Source organism: Dermacentor variabilis, chromosome 4 (genome assembly GCF_050947875.1).
Source record: "Dermacentor variabilis isolate Ectoservices chromosome 4, ASM5094787v1, whole genome shotgun sequence".
Classification (NCBI taxonomy): Eukaryota; Metazoa; Arthropoda; class Arachnida; order Ixodida; family Ixodidae; genus Dermacentor; species Dermacentor variabilis.
Window position 1 is genome coordinate 205997215 of NC_134571.1, and position 13838 is coordinate 206011052.

General features: G+C 50.3%; 15 non-coding genes and 7 pseudogenes across 15 annotated transcripts; all 22 read right to left on the reverse strand.

Annotated features, from left to right (window-relative positions):
- Nucleotides 1-20: 20 nt before the first annotated feature.
- Nucleotides 21-139, reverse strand: LOC142581022 (5S ribosomal RNA). The gene has a single exon (XR_012828160.1). It is a non-coding gene; the product is annotated as a 5S ribosomal RNA (ribosomal RNA).
- A 522-nt stretch (nt 140-661) lies between these two features.
- Nucleotides 662-780, reverse strand: LOC142581023 (5S ribosomal RNA). Its single transcript, XR_012828161.1, has one exon. It is a non-coding gene; the product is annotated as a 5S ribosomal RNA (ribosomal RNA).
- Nucleotides 781-1301: 521 nt separating this feature from the next.
- Nucleotides 1302-1420, reverse strand: LOC142581025 (5S ribosomal RNA). Its single transcript, XR_012828163.1, has one exon. It is a non-coding gene; the product is annotated as a 5S ribosomal RNA (ribosomal RNA).
- A 522-nt stretch (nt 1421-1942) lies between these two features.
- On the reverse strand, nt 1943-2061 carry LOC142580296 (5S ribosomal RNA). The gene has a single exon (XR_012827722.1). It is a non-coding gene; the product is annotated as a 5S ribosomal RNA (ribosomal RNA).
- Nucleotides 2062-2585: 524 nt separating this feature from the next.
- LOC142580362 (5S ribosomal RNA) lies at nt 2586-2704 on the reverse strand (annotated as a pseudogene).
- Nucleotides 2705-3225: 521 nt separating this feature from the next.
- On the reverse strand, nt 3226-3344 carry LOC142581026 (5S ribosomal RNA). Its single transcript, XR_012828164.1, has one exon. It is a non-coding gene; the product is annotated as a 5S ribosomal RNA (ribosomal RNA).
- A 520-nt stretch (nt 3345-3864) lies between these two features.
- On the reverse strand, nt 3865-3983 carry LOC142580268 (5S ribosomal RNA). The gene has a single exon (XR_012827695.1). It is a non-coding gene; the product is annotated as a 5S ribosomal RNA (ribosomal RNA).
- A 522-nt stretch (nt 3984-4505) lies between these two features.
- LOC142580407 (5S ribosomal RNA) lies at nt 4506-4624 on the reverse strand (annotated as a pseudogene).
- Nucleotides 4625-5150: 526 nt separating this feature from the next.
- On the reverse strand, nt 5151-5269 carry LOC142580363 (5S ribosomal RNA; annotated as a pseudogene).
- A 521-nt stretch (nt 5270-5790) lies between these two features.
- Nucleotides 5791-5909, reverse strand: LOC142580274 (5S ribosomal RNA). Its single transcript, XR_012827701.1, has one exon. It is a non-coding gene; the product is annotated as a 5S ribosomal RNA (ribosomal RNA).
- Nucleotides 5910-6435: 526 nt separating this feature from the next.
- Nucleotides 6436-6554, reverse strand: LOC142580401 (5S ribosomal RNA; annotated as a pseudogene).
- Nucleotides 6555-7076: 522 nt separating this feature from the next.
- Nucleotides 7077-7195, reverse strand: LOC142581027 (5S ribosomal RNA). The gene has a single exon (XR_012828165.1). It is a non-coding gene; the product is annotated as a 5S ribosomal RNA (ribosomal RNA).
- Nucleotides 7196-7718: 523 nt separating this feature from the next.
- On the reverse strand, nt 7719-7837 carry LOC142580854 (5S ribosomal RNA). The gene has a single exon (XR_012827995.1). It is a non-coding gene; the product is annotated as a 5S ribosomal RNA (ribosomal RNA).
- Nucleotides 7838-8360: 523 nt separating this feature from the next.
- LOC142581028 (5S ribosomal RNA) lies at nt 8361-8479 on the reverse strand. Its single transcript, XR_012828166.1, has one exon. It is a non-coding gene; the product is annotated as a 5S ribosomal RNA (ribosomal RNA).
- Nucleotides 8480-9001: 522 nt separating this feature from the next.
- On the reverse strand, nt 9002-9120 carry LOC142580972 (5S ribosomal RNA). Its single transcript, XR_012828108.1, has one exon. It is a non-coding gene; the product is annotated as a 5S ribosomal RNA (ribosomal RNA).
- A 522-nt stretch (nt 9121-9642) lies between these two features.
- LOC142580516 (5S ribosomal RNA) lies at nt 9643-9761 on the reverse strand. Its single transcript, XR_012827779.1, has one exon. It is a non-coding gene; the product is annotated as a 5S ribosomal RNA (ribosomal RNA).
- A 525-nt stretch (nt 9762-10286) lies between these two features.
- On the reverse strand, nt 10287-10405 carry LOC142580248 (5S ribosomal RNA). Its single transcript, XR_012827678.1, has one exon. It is a non-coding gene; the product is annotated as a 5S ribosomal RNA (ribosomal RNA).
- A 523-nt stretch (nt 10406-10928) lies between these two features.
- LOC142581029 (5S ribosomal RNA) lies at nt 10929-11047 on the reverse strand. Its single transcript, XR_012828167.1, has one exon. It is a non-coding gene; the product is annotated as a 5S ribosomal RNA (ribosomal RNA).
- A 522-nt stretch (nt 11048-11569) lies between these two features.
- LOC142581088 (5S ribosomal RNA) lies at nt 11570-11688 on the reverse strand. Its single transcript, XR_012828227.1, has one exon. It is a non-coding gene; the product is annotated as a 5S ribosomal RNA (ribosomal RNA).
- Nucleotides 11689-12212: 524 nt separating this feature from the next.
- On the reverse strand, nt 12213-12331 carry LOC142580347 (5S ribosomal RNA; annotated as a pseudogene).
- Nucleotides 12332-12853: 522 nt separating this feature from the next.
- Nucleotides 12854-12972, reverse strand: LOC142580440 (5S ribosomal RNA; annotated as a pseudogene).
- A 524-nt stretch (nt 12973-13496) lies between these two features.
- On the reverse strand, nt 13497-13615 carry LOC142580387 (5S ribosomal RNA; annotated as a pseudogene).
- Nucleotides 13616-13838: the final 223 nt, after the last annotated feature.

A 13838-nucleotide genomic window follows, 5' to 3' on the forward strand; every position in this document is an offset into this window, starting at 1 on the left:
TAAAAAAGCAAAAAGAAGGGTGCCATCAGCACTCGGTGTTCCCAGGTGGTCTCCCTCCCAAGTACTGACCGAGCCCAATGCTGCTTAGCTTCGGGGATCGGACGAGAACCGGCGTATTCAGCATGGTATGGCCGATGGCGAGAATGTGCTGTTTACGACTGCACCTGCATCGTGCTGCTATGTTGTGCAGTCGCCGAATGTATTGCTACAGCATACAGCACGTACGCGGCAGTCTTTCCGTGAACAATACACGCACGCGTCGTGTACGTTGATCACTACGTTTGTGGTTCGCTGCATGCGTGCGTGCTAGTGCTCACAAAAACAAGAGGGCGAGCGCCACATTTTGCGCGCGTTGCAGCCCACAAGGTGCCACTTTATTGATGCGTTGTCATTGAGCTGTATGCGGGTGTGATAAGTAAGCGGTTAGACGCTTGTGCGACTAAATTTTGCATCATTGCGTATACCGCTTACCACCGTCATCATTCCGCGTACAATATCGTGTAGTGGCCTGAATATTGTTGGTGTTACACTTCGGCGTTGGCTCTACCAGCAGGCTCCAGTTGAACGTAAGTTACAGTAAATGAAACCACCCACACGTTGTGCAAATGAAAAAAAAAACAAGACGTCACAGAAGCACGCAATAAAAAAGCAAAAAGAAGGGTGCCATCAGCACTCGGTGTTCCCAGGTGGTCTCCCTCCCAAGTACTGACCGAGCCCAATGCTGCTTAGCTTCGGGGATCGGACGAGAACCGGCGTATTCAGCATGGTATGGCCGATGGCGAGAATGTGCTGTTTACGACTGCACCTGTATCGTGCTGCTATGTTGTGCAGTCGCCGAATGTATTGCTACAGCATACAGCACGTACGCGGCAGTCTTTCCGTGAACAATACACGCACGCGTCGTGTACGTTGATCACTCCGTTTGTGGTTCGCTGCATGCGTGCGTGCTAGTGCTCACAAAAACAAGAGCGCGAGCGCCACATTTTGCGCGCGTTGCAGCCCACAAGGTGCCACTTTATTGATGCGTTGTCATTGAGCTGTATGCGGGTGTGATAAGTAAGCGGTTAGACGCTTGTGCGACTAAATTTTGCATCATTGCGTATACCGCTTACCACCGTCATCATTCCGCGTACAATATCGTGTAGTGGCCTGAATATTGTTGGTGTTACACTTCGGCGTTGGCTCTACCAGCAGGCTCCAGTTGAACGTAAGTTACAGTAAATGAAACCACCCACACGTTGTGCAAATGAAAAAAAAACAAGACGTCACAGAAGCACGCAATAAAAAAGCAGAAAGAAGGGTGCCATCAGCACTCGGTGTTCCCAGGTGGTCTCCCTCCCAAGTACTGACCGAGCCCAATGCTGCTTAGCTTCGGGGATCGGACGAGAACCGGCGTATTCAGCATGGTATGGCCGATGGCGAGAATGTGCTGTTTACGACTGCACCTGTATCGTGCTGCTATGTTGTGCAGTCGCCGAATGTATTGCTACAGCATACAGCACGTACGCGGCAGTCTTTCCGTGAACAATACACGCACGCGTCGTGTACGTTGATCACTCCGTTTGTGGTTCGCTGCATGCGTGCGTGCTAGTGCTCACAAAAACAAGAGGGCGAGCGCCACATTTTGCGCGCGTTGCAGCCCACAAGGTGCCACTTTATTGATGCGTTGTCATTGAGCTGTATGCGGGTGTGATAAGTAAGCGGTTAGACCCTTGTGCGACTAAATTTTGCATCATTGCGTATACCGCTTACCACCGTCATCATTCCGCGTACAATATCGTGTAGTGGCCAGAATATTGTTGGTGTTACACTTCGGCGTTGGCTCTACCAGCAGGCTCCAGTTGAACGTAAGTTACAGTAAATGAAACCACCCACACGTTGTGCAAATGAAAAAAAAAACAAGACGTCACAGAAGCACGCAATAAAAAAGCAAAAAGAACGGTGCCATCAGCACTCGGTGTTCCCAGGTGGTCTCCCTCCCAAGTACTGACCGAGCCCAATGCTGCTTAGCTTCGGGGATCGCACGAGAACCGGCGTATTCAGCATGGTATGGCCGATGGCGAGAATGTGCTGTTTACGACTGCACCTGTATCGTGCTGCTATGTTGTGCAGTCGCCGAATGTATTGCTACAGCATACAGCACGTACGCGGCAGTCTTTCCGTGAACAATACACGCACGCGTCGTGTACGTTGATCACTCCGTTTGTGGTTCGCTGCATGCGTGCGTGCTAGTGCTGACAAAAACAAGAGGGCGAGCGCCACATTTTGCGCGCGTTGCAGCCCACAAGGTGCCACTTTATTGATGCGTTGTCATTGAGCAGTATGCGGGTGTGATAAGTAAGCGGTTAGACGCTTGTGCGACTAAATTTTGCATCATTGCGTATACCGCTTACCACCGTCATCATTCCGCGTACAATATCGTGTAGTGGCCTGAATATTGTTGGTGTTACACTTCGGCGTTGGCTCTACCAGCAGGCTCCAGTTGAACGTAAGTTACAGTAAATGAAACCACCCACACGTTGTGCAAATGAAAAAAAAAAAACAAGACGTCACAGAAGCACGCAATAAAAAAGCAAAAAGAACGGTGCGATCAGCACTCGGTGTTCCCAGGTGGTCTCCCTCCCAAGTACTGACCGAGCCCAATGCTGCTTAGCTTCGGGGATCGGACGAGAACCGGCGTATTCAGCATGGTATGGCCGATGGCGAGAATGTGCTGTTTACGACTGCACCTGCATCGTGCTGCTATGTTGTGCAGTCGCCGAATGTATTGCTACAGCATACAGCACGTACGCGGCAGTCTTTCCGTGAACAATACACGCACGCGTCGTGTACGTTGATCACTCCGTTTGTGGTTCGCTGCATGCGTGCGTGCTAGTGCTCACAAAAATAAGAGGGCGAGCGCCACATTTTGCGCGCGTTGCAGCCCACAAGGTGCCACTTTATTGATGCGTTGTCATTGAGCTGTATGCGGGTGTGATAAGTAAGCGGTTAGACGCTTGTGCGACTAAATTTTGCATCATTGCGTATACCGCTTACCACCGTCATCATTCCGCGTACAATATCGTGTAGTGGCCTGAATATTGTTGGTGTTACACTTCGGCGTTGGCTCTACCAGCAGGCTCCAGTTGAACGTAAGTTACAGTAAATGAAACCACCCACACGTTGTGCAAATGAAAAAAAAACAAGACGTCACAGAAGCACGCAATAAAAAAGCAAAAAGAACGGTGCCATCAGCACTCGGTGTTCCCAGGTGGTCTCCCTCCCAAGTACTGACCGAGCCCAATGCTGCTTAGCTTCGGGGATCGGACGAGAACCGGCGTATTCAGCATGGTATGGCCGATGGCGAGAATGTGCTGTTTACGACTGCACCTGTATCGTGCTGCTATGTTGTGCAGTCGCCGAATGTATTGCTACAGCATACAGCACGTACGCGGCAGTCTTTCCGTGAACAATACACGCACGCGTCGTGTACGTTGATCACTCCGTTTGTGGTTCGCTGCATGCGTGCGTGCTAGTGCTCACAAAAACAAGAGGGCGAGCGCCACATTTTGCGCGCGTTGCAGCCCACAAGGTGCCACTTTATTGATGCGTTGTCATTGAGCTGTATGCGGGTGTGATAAGTAAGCGGTTAGACGCTTGTGCGACTAAATTTTGCATCATTGCGTATACCGCTTACCACCGTCATCATTCCGCGTACAATATCGTGTAGTGGCCTGAATATTGTTGGTGTTACACTTCGGCGTTGGCTCTACCAGCAGGCTCCAGTTGAACGTAAGTTACAGTAAATGAAACCACCCACACGTTGTGCAAATGAAAAAAAAAAAGACGTCACAGAAGCACGCAATAAAAAAGCAAAAAGAACGGTGCCATCAGCACTCGGTGTTCCCAGGTGGTCTCCCTCCCAAGTACTGACCGAGCCCAATACTGCTTAGCTTCGGGGATCGGACGAGAACCGGCGTATTCAGCATGGTATGGCCGATGGCGAGAATGTGCTGTTTACGACTGCACCTGCATCGTGCTGCTATGTTGTGCAGTCGCCGAATGTATTGCTACAGCATACAGCACGTACGCGGCAGTCTTTCCGTGAACAATACACGCACGCGTCGTGTACGTTGATCACTCCGTTTGTGGTTCGCTGCATGCGTGCGTGCTAGTGCTCACAAAAACAAGAGGGCGAGCGCCACATTTTGCGCGCGTTGCAGCCCACAAGGTGCCACTTTATTGATGCGTTGTCATTGAGCTGTATGCGGGTGTGATAAGTAAGCGGTTAGACGCTTGTGCGACTAAATTTTGCATCATTGCGTATACCGCTTACCACCGTCATCATTCCGCGTACAATATCGTGTAGTGGCCAGAATATTGTTGGTGTTACACTTCGGCGTTGGCTCTACCAGCAGGCTCCAGTTGAACGTAAGTTACAGTAAATGAAACCACCCACACGTTGTGCAAATGAAAAAAAAAACAAGACGTCACAGAAGCACGCAATAAAAAAGCAAAAAGAACGGTGTCATCAGCACTCGGTGTTCCCAGGTGGTCTCCCTCCCAAGTACTGACCGAGCCCAATGCTGCTTAGCTTCGGGGATCGCACGAGAACCGGCGTATTCAGCATGGTATGGCCGATGGCGAGAATGTGCTGTTTACGACTGCACCTGTATCGTGCTGCTATGTTGTGCAGTCGCCGAATGTATTGCTACAGCATACAGCACGTACGCGGCAGTCTTTCCGTGAACAATACACGCACGCGTCGTGTACGTTGATCACTCCGTTTGTGGTTCGCTGCATGCGTGCGTGCTAGTGCTGACAAAAACAAGAGGGCGAGCGCCACATTTTGCGCGCGTTGCAGCCCACAAGGTGCCACTTTATTGATGCGTTGTCATTGAGCTGTATGCGGGTGTGATAAGTAAGCGGTTAGACGCTTGTGCGACTAAATTTTGCATCATTGCGTATACCGCTTACCACCGTCATCATTCCGCGTACAATATCGTGTAGTGGCCTGAATATTGTTGGTGTTACACTTCGGCGTTGGCTCTACCAGCAGGCTCCAGTTGAACGTAAGTTACAGTAAATGAAACCACCCACACGTTGTGCAAATGAAAAAAAAAAAAAACAAGACGTCACAGAAGCACGCAATAAAAAAGCAAAAAGAACGGTGCGATCAGCACTCGGTGTTCCCAGGTGGTCTCCCTCCCAAGTACTGACCGAGCCCAATGCTGCTTAGCTTCGGGGATCGGACGAGAACCGGCGTATTCAGCATGGTATGGCCGATGGCGAGAATGTGCTGTTTACGACTGCACCTGCATCGTGCTGCTATGTTGTGCAGTCGCCGAATGTATTGCTACAGCATACAGCACGTACGCGGCAGTCTTTCCGTGAACAATACACGCACGCGTCGTGTACGTTGATCACTCCGTTTGTGGTTCGCTGCATGCGTGCGTGCTAGTGCTCACAAAAATAAGAGGGCGAGCGCCACATTTTGCGCGCGTTGCAGCCCCAAGGTGCCACTTTATTGATGCGTTGTCATTGAGCTGTATGCGGGTGTGATAAGTAAGCGGTTAGACGCTTGTGCGACTAAATTTTGCATCATTGCGTATACCGCTTACCACCGTCATCATTCCGCGTACAATATCGTGTAGTGGCCTGAATATTGTTGGTGTTACACTTCGGCGTTGGCTCTACCAGCAGGCTCCAGTTGAACGTAAGTTACAGTAAATGAAACCACCCACACGTTGTGCAAATGAAAAAAAAAACAAGACGTCACAGAAGCACGCAATAAAAAAGCAAAAAGAACGGTACCATCAGCACTCGGTGTTCCCAGGTGGTCTCCCTCCCAAGTACTGACCGAGCCCAATGCTGCTTAGCTTCGGGGATCGGACGAGAACCGGCGTATTCAGCATGGTATGGCCGATGGCGAGAATGTGCTGTTTACGACTGCACCTGTATCGTGCTGCTATGTTGTGCAGTCGCCGAATGTATTGCTACAGCATACAGCACGTACGCGGCAGTCTTTCCGTGAACAATACACGCACGCGTCGTGTACGTTGATCACTCCGTTTGTGGTTCGCTGCATGCGTGCGTGCTAGTGCTCACAAAAACAAGAGGGCGAGCGCCACATTTTGCGCGCGTTGCAGCCCACAAGGTGCCACTTTATTGATGCGTTGTCATTGAGCTGTATGCGGGTGTGATAAGTAAGCGGTTAGACGCTTGTGCGACTAAATTTTGCATCATTGCGTATACCGCTTACCACCGTCATCATTCCGCGTACAATATCGTGTAGTGGCCTGAATATTGTTGGTGTTACACTTCGGCGTTGGCTCTACCAGCAGGCTCCAGTTGAACGTAAGTTACAGTAAATGAAACCACCCACACGTTGTGCAAATGAAAAAAAAAAAAAACAAGACGTCACAGAAGCACGCAATAAAAAAGCAAAAAGAACGGTGCCATCAGCACTCGGTGTTCCCAGGTGGTCTCCCTCCCAAGTACAGACCGAGCCCAATGCTGCTTAGCTTCGGGGATCGGACGAGAACCGGCGTATTCGGCATGGTATGGCCGATGGCGAGAATGTGCTGTTTACGACTGCACCTGTATCGTGCTGCTATGTTGTGCAGTCGCCGAATGTATTGCTACAGCATACAGCACGTACGCGGCAGTCTTTCCGTGAACAATACACGCACGCGTCGTGTACGTTGATCACTCCGTTTGTGGTTCGCTGCATACGTGCGTGCTTGTGCTCACAAAAACAAGAGGGCGAGCGCCACATTTTGCGCGCGTTGCAGCCCACAAGGTGCCACTTTATTGATGCGTTGTCATTGAGCTGTATGCGGGTGTGATAAGTAAGCGGTTAGACGCTTGTGCGACTAAATTTTGCATCATTGCGTATACTGCTTACCACCGTCATCATTCCGCGTACAATATCGTGTAGTGGCCTGAATATTGTTGGTGTTACACTTCGGCGTTGGCTCTACCAGCAGGCTCCAGTTGAACGTAAGTTACAGTAAAAGAAACCACCCACACGTTGTGCAAATGAAAAAAAAAACAAGACGTCACAGAAGCACGCACTAAAGAAGCAAAAAGAACGGTGCCATCAGCACTCGGTGTTCCCAGGTGGTCTCCCTCCCAAGTACTGACCGAGCCCAATGCTGCTTAGCTTCGGGGATCGGACGAGAACCGGCGTATTCAGCATGGTATGGCCGATGGCGAGAATGTGCTGTTTACGACTGCACCTGTATCGTGCTGCTATGTTGTGCAGTCGCCGAATGTATTGCTACAGCATACAGCACGTACGCGGCAGTCTTTCCGTGAACAATACACGCACGCGTCGTGTACGTTGATCACTCCGTTTGTGGTTCGCTGCATGCTTGCGTGCTAGTGCTCACAAAAACAAGAGGGCGAGCGCCACATTTTGCGCGCGTTGCAGCCCACAAGGTGCCACTTTATTGATGCGTTGTCATTGAGCTGTATGCGGGTGTGATAAGTAAGCGGTTAGACGCTTGTGCGACTAAATTTTGCATCATTGCGTATACCGCTTACCACCGTCATCATTCCGCGTACAATATCGTGTAGTGGCCTGAATATTGTTGGCGTTACACTTCGGCGTTGGCTCTACCAGCAGGCTCCAGTTGAACGTAAGTTACAGTAAATGAAACCACCCACACGTTGTTCAAATGAAAAAAAAAAACAAGACGTCACAGTAGCACGCAATAAAAAAGCAAAAAGAACGGTGCCATCAGCACTCGGTGTTCCCAGGTGGTCTCCCTCCCAAGTACTGACCGAGCCCAATGCTGCTTAGCTTCGGCGATCGGACGAGAACCGGCGTATTCAGCATGGTATGGCCGATGGCGAGAATGTGCTGTTTACGACTGCACCTGTATCGTGCTGCTATGTTGTGCAGTCGCCGAATGTATTGCTACAGCATACAGCACGTACGCGGCAGTCTTTCCGTGAACAATACACGCACGCGTCGTGTACGTTGATCACTCCGTTTGTGGTTCGCTGCATGCGTGCGTGCTAGTGCTCACAAAAACAAGAGGGCGAGCGCCACATTTTGCGCGCGTTGCAGCCCACAAGGTGCCACTTTATTGATGCGTTGTCATTGAGCTGTATGCGGGTGTGATAAGTAAGCGGTTAGATGCTTGTGCGACTAAATTTTGCATCATTGCGTATACCGCTTACCACCGTCATCATTCCGCGTACAATATCGTGTAGTGGCCTGAATATTGTTGGTGTTACACTTCGGCGTTGGATCTACCAGCAGGCTCCAGTTGAACGTAAGTTACAGTAAATGAAACCACCCACACGTTGTGCAAATGAAAAAAAAAAACAAGACGTCACAGAAGCACGCAATAAAAAAGCAAAAAGAACGGTGCCATCAGCACTCGGTGTTCCCAGGTGGTCTCCCTCCCAAGTACTGACCGAGCCCAATGCTGCTTAGCTTCGGGGATCGGACGAGAACCGGCGTATTCAGCATGGTATGGCCGATGGCGAGAATGTGCTGTTTACGACTGCACCTGTATCGTGCTGCTATGTTGTGCAGTCGCCGAATGTATTGCTACAGCATACAGCACGTACGCGGCAGTCTTTCCGTGAACAATACACGCACGCGTCGTGTATGTTGATCACTCCGTTTGTGGTTCGCTGCATGCGTGCGTGCTAGTGCTCACAAAAACAAGAGGGCGAGCGCCACATTTTGCGCGCGTTGCAGCCCACAAGGTGCCACTTTATTGATGCGTTGTCATTGAGCTGTATGCGGGTGTGATAAGTAAGCGGTTAGACGCTTGTGCGACTAAATTTTGCATCATTGCGTATACCGCTTACCACCGTCATCATTCCGCGTACAATATCGTGTAGTGGCCTGAATATTGTTGGTGTTACACTTCGGCGTTGGCTCTACCAGCAGGCTCCAGTTGAACGTAAGTTACAGTAAATGAAACCACCCACACGTTGTGCAAATGAAAAAAAAAACAAGACGTCACAGTAGCACGCAATAAAAAAGCAAAAAGAACGGTGCCATCAGCACTCGGTGTTCCCAGGTGGTCTCCCTCCCAAGTACTGACCGAGCCCAATGCTGCTTAGCTTCGGCGATCGGACGAGAACCGGCGTATTCAGCATGGTATGGCCGATGGCGAGAATGTGCTGTTTACGACTGCACCTGTATCGTGCTGCTATGTTGTGCAGTCGCCGAATGTATTGCTACAGCATACAGCACGTACGCGGCAGTCTTTCCGTGAACAATACACGCACGCGTCGTGTACGTTGATCACTCCGTTTGTGGTTCGCTGCATGCGTGCGTGCTAGTGCTCACAAAAACAAGAGGGCGAGCGCCACATTTTGCGCGCGTTGCAGCCCACAAGGTGCCACTTTATTGATGCGTTGTCATTGAGCTGTATGCGGGTGTGATAAGTAAGCGGTTAGATGCTTGTGCGACTAAATTTTGCATCATTGCGTATACCGCTTACCACCGTCATCATTCCGCGTACAATATCGTGTAGTGGCCTGAATATTGTTGGTGTTACACTTCGGCGTTGGATCTACCAGCAGGCTCCAGTTGAACGTAAGTTACAGTAAATGAAACCACCCACACGTTGTGCAAATGAAAAAAAAAACAAGACGTCACAGAAGCACGCAATAAAAAAGCAAAAAGAACGGTGCCATCAGCACTCGGTGTTCCCAGGTGGTCTCCCTCCCAAGTACTGGCCGAGCCCAATGCTGCTTAGCTTCGGCGATCGGACGAGAACCGGCGTATTCAGCATGGTATGGCCGATGGCGAGAATGTGCTGTTTACGACTGCACCTGTATCGTGCTGCTATGTTGTGCAGTCGCCGAATGTATTGCTACAGCATACAGCACGTACGCGGCAGTCTTTCCGTGAACAATACACGCACGCGTCGTGTACGTTGATCACTCCGTTTGTGGTTCGCTGCATGCGTGCGTGCTAGTGCTCACAAAAACAAGAGGGCGAGCGCCACATTTTGCGCGCGTTGCAGCCCACAAGGTGCCACTTTATTGATGCGTTGTCATTGAGCTGTATGCGGGTGTGATAAGTAAGCGGTTAGATGCTCGTGCGACTAAATTTTGCATCATTGCGTATACCGCTTACCACCGTCATCATTCCGCGTACAATATCGTGTAGTGGCCTGAATATTGTTGGTGTTACACTTCGGCGTTGGATCTACCAGCAGGCTCCAGTTGAACGTAAGTTACAGTAAATGAAACCACCCACACGTTGTGCAAATGAAAAAAAAAAAAACAAGACGTCACAGAAGCACGCAATAAAAAAGCAAAAAGAACGGTGCCATCAGCACTCGGTGTTCCCAGGTGGTCTCCCTCCCAAGTACTGACCGAGCCCAATGCCGCTTAGCTTCGGGGATCGGACGAGAACCGGCGTATTCAGCATGGTATGGCCGATGGCGAGAATGTGCTGTTTACGACTGCACCTGTATCGTGCTGCTATGTTGTGCAGTCGCCGAATGTATTGCTACAGCATACAGCACGTACGCGGCAGTCTTTCCGTGAACAATACACGCACGCGTCGTGTACGTTGATCACTCCGTTTGTGGTTCGCTGCATGCGTGCGTGCTAGTGCTCACAAAAACAAGAGGGCGAGCGCCACATTTTGCGCGCGTTGCAGCCCACAAGGTGCCACTTTATTGATGCGTTGTCATTGAGCTGTATGCGGGTGTGATAAGTAAGCGGTTAGATGCTTGTGCGACTAAATTTTGCATCATTGCGTATACCGCTTACCACCGTCATCATTCCGCGTACAATATCGTGTAGTGGCCTGAATATTGTTGGTGTTACACTTCGGCGTTGGATCTACCAGCAGGCTCCAGTTGAACGTAAGTTACAGTAAATGAAACCACCCACACGTTGTGCAAATGAAAAAAAAAAACAAGACGTCACAGAAGCACGCAATAAAAAAGCAAAAAGAACGGTGCCATCAGCACTCGGTGTTCCCAGGTGGTCTCCCTCCCAAGTACTGACCGAGCCCAATGCTGCTTAGCTTCGGGGATCGGACGAGAACCGGCGTATTCAGCATGGTATGGCCGATGGCGAGAATGTGCTGTTTACGACTGCACCTGTATCGTGCTGCTATGTTGTGCAGTCGCCGAATGTATTGCTACAGCATACAGCACGTACGCGGCAGTCTTTCCGTGAACAATACACGCACGCGTCGTGTACGTTGATCACTCCGTTTGTGGTTCGCTGCATGCGTGCGTGCTAGTGCTCACAAAAACAAGAGGGCGAGCGCCACATTTTGCGCGCGTTGCAGCCCACAAGGTGCCACTTTATTGATGCGTTGTCATTGAGCTGTATGCGGGTGTGATAAGTAAGCGGTTAGACGCTTGTGCGACTAAATTTTGCATCATTGCGTATACCGCTTACCACCGTCATCATTCCGCGTACAATATCGTGTAGTGGCCTGAATATTGTTGGTGTTACACTTCGGCGTTGGCTCTACCAGCAGGCTCCAGTTGAACGTAAGTTACAGTAAATGAAACCAGCCACACGTTTTGCAAATGAAAAAAAAAACAAGACGTCACAGTAGCACGCAATAAAAAAGCAAAAAGAACGGTGCCATCAGCACTCGGTGTTCCCAGGTGGTCTCCCTCCCAAGTACTGACCGAGCCCAATGCTGCTTAGCTTCGGCGATCGGACGAGAACCGGCGTATTCAGCATGGTATGGCCGATGGCGAGAATGTGCTGTTTACGACTGCACCTGTATCGTGCTGCTATGTTGTGCAGTCGCCGAATGTATTGCTACAGCATACAGCACGTACGCGGCAGTCTTTCCGTGAACAATACACGCACGCGTCGTGTACGTTGATCACTCCGTTTGTGGTTCGCTGCATGCGTGCGTGCTAGTGCTCACAAAAACAAGAGGGCGAGCGCCACATTTTGCGCGCGTTGCAGCCCACAAGGTGCCACTTTATTGATGCGTTGTCATTGAGCTGTATGCGGGTGTGATAAGTAAGCGGTTAGATGCTTGTGCGACTAAATTTTGCATCATTGCGTATACCGCTTACCACCGTCATCATTCCGCGTACAATATCGTGTAGTGGCCTGAATATTGTTGGTGTTACACTTCGGCGTTGGATCTACCAGCAGGCTCCAGTTGAACGTAAGTTACAGTAAATGAAACCACCCACACGTTGTGCAAATGAAAAAAAAAAAACAAGACGTCACAGAAGCACGCAATAAAAAAGCAAAAAGAACGGTGCCATCAGCACTCGGTGTTCCCAGGTGGTCTCCCTCCCAAGTACTGACTGAGCCCAATGCTGCTTAGCTTCGGGGATCGGACGAGAACCGGCGTATTCAGCATGGTATGGCCGATGGCGAGAATGTGCTGTTTACGACTGCACCTGTATCGTGCTGCTATGTTGTGCAGTCGCCGAATGTATTGCTACAGCATACAGCACGTACGCGGCAGTCTTTCCGTGAACAATACACGCACGCGTCGTGTACGTTGATCACTCCGTTTGTGGTTCGCTGCATGCGTGCGTGCTAGTGCTCACAAAAACAAGAGGGCGAGCGCCACATTTTGCGCGCGTTGCAGCCCACAAGGTGCCACTTTATTGATGCGTTGTCATTGAGCTGTATGCGGGTGTGATAAGTAAGCGGTTAGACGCTTGTGCGACTAAATTTTGCATCATTGCGTATACCGCTTACCACCGTCATCATTCCGCGTACAATATCGTGTAGTGGCCTGAATATTGTTGGTGTTACACTTCGGCGTTGGCTCTACCAGCAGGCTCCAGTTGAACGTAAGTTACAGTAAATGAAACCACCCACAAGTTGTGCAAATGAAAAAAAAAACAAGACGTCACAGAAGCACGCAATAAAAAAGCAAAAAGAACGGTGCCATCAGCACTCGGTGTTCCCAGGTGGTCTCCCTCCCAAGTACTGACCGAGCCCAATGCTGCTTAGCTTCGCGGATCGGACGAGAACCGGCGTATTCAGCATGGTATGGCCGATGGCGAGAATGTGCTGTTTACGACTGCACCTGTATCGTGCTGCTATGTTGTGCAGTCGCCGAATGTATTGCTACAGCATACAGCACGTACGCGGCAGTCTTTCCGTGAACAATACACGCACGCGTCGTGTACGTTGATCACTCCGTTTGTGGTTCGCTGCATGCGTGCGTGCTAGTGCTCACAAAAACAAGAGGGCGAGCGCCACATTTTGCGCGCGTTGCAGCCCACAAGGTGCCACTTTATTGATGCGTTGTCATTGAGCTGTATGCGGGTGTGATAAGTAAGCGGTTAGACGCTTGTGCGACTAAATTTTGCATCATTGCGTATACCGCTTACCACCGTCATCATTCCGCGTACAATATCGTGTAGTGGCCTGAATATTGTTGGTGTTACACTTCGGCGTTGGCTCTACCAGCAGGCTCCAGTTGAACGTAAGTTACAGTAAATGAAACCACCCACACGTTGTGCAAATGAAAAAAAAAAAACAAGACGTCACAGAAGCACGCAATAAAAAAGCAAAAAGAACGGTGCCATCAGCACTCGGTGTTCCCAGGTGGTCTCCCTCCCAAGTACTGACCGAGACCAATGCTGATTAGCTTCGGGGATCGGACGGGAACCGGCGTATTCAGCATGGTATGGCCGATGGCGAGAATGTGCTGTTTACGACTGCACCTGTATCGTGCTGCTATGTTGTGCAGTGGCCGAATGTATTGCTACAGCATACAGCACGTACGCGGCAGACTTTCCGTGAACAATACATGCACGCGTCGTGTACGTTGATCACTCCGTTTGTGGTTCGCTGCATGCGTGCGTGCTAGTGCTCACAAAAACAAGAGGGCGAGCGCCACATTTTGCGCGCGTTGCAGCCCA